A 473-nucleotide genomic window follows, 5' to 3' on the forward strand; every position below is an offset into this window, starting at 1 on the left:
TTATTTCTTGTATATAGAAAGGCTACATACTTGTACCCTGCCACTTTACTGAACATATTAATAATTTCTAGGAGTTTTCTGGTGGAATTTTTTGCATCTCTTAAATATATCATATCATCTGCAAAAAGAGATAAGTTGATCTCTTCTTTTCCAATTATTACTCCTTTAATTTCCTTCTCTTGTCTTATTGCTCTTGCAAGAGTTTCAAGCACTATGTTAAAGAGAGGAATGGCAATAATAGACAGCCTTGCCTGGTTCCTGATTTTAGTGGGAATGCTTCCAGTTTTCCTCCAGTTAGAATGATGAGCAGCATTTCCTCCTCCCTCTGCCTCTTTATTTCTCTGTGTCTCTTTTTGTTTTTGTCTCTTGCTCTGTGTGTGTGCATTTGTGTGCATGTGAATGCCTCCTTCTCTCCCCCCCTTCTCTTTTCCTGGTATATCAAAAATGAAAGCAGGTGATTTCATTGTATGACT

The sequence above is a fragment of the Nannospalax galili genome, unplaced genomic scaffold (genome assembly GCF_000622305.1).
Source record: "Nannospalax galili isolate Female #2095 unplaced genomic scaffold, S.galili_v1.0 scaffold812, whole genome shotgun sequence".
NCBI classification, from domain to species: Eukaryota; Metazoa; Chordata; class Mammalia; order Rodentia; family Spalacidae; genus Nannospalax; species Nannospalax galili.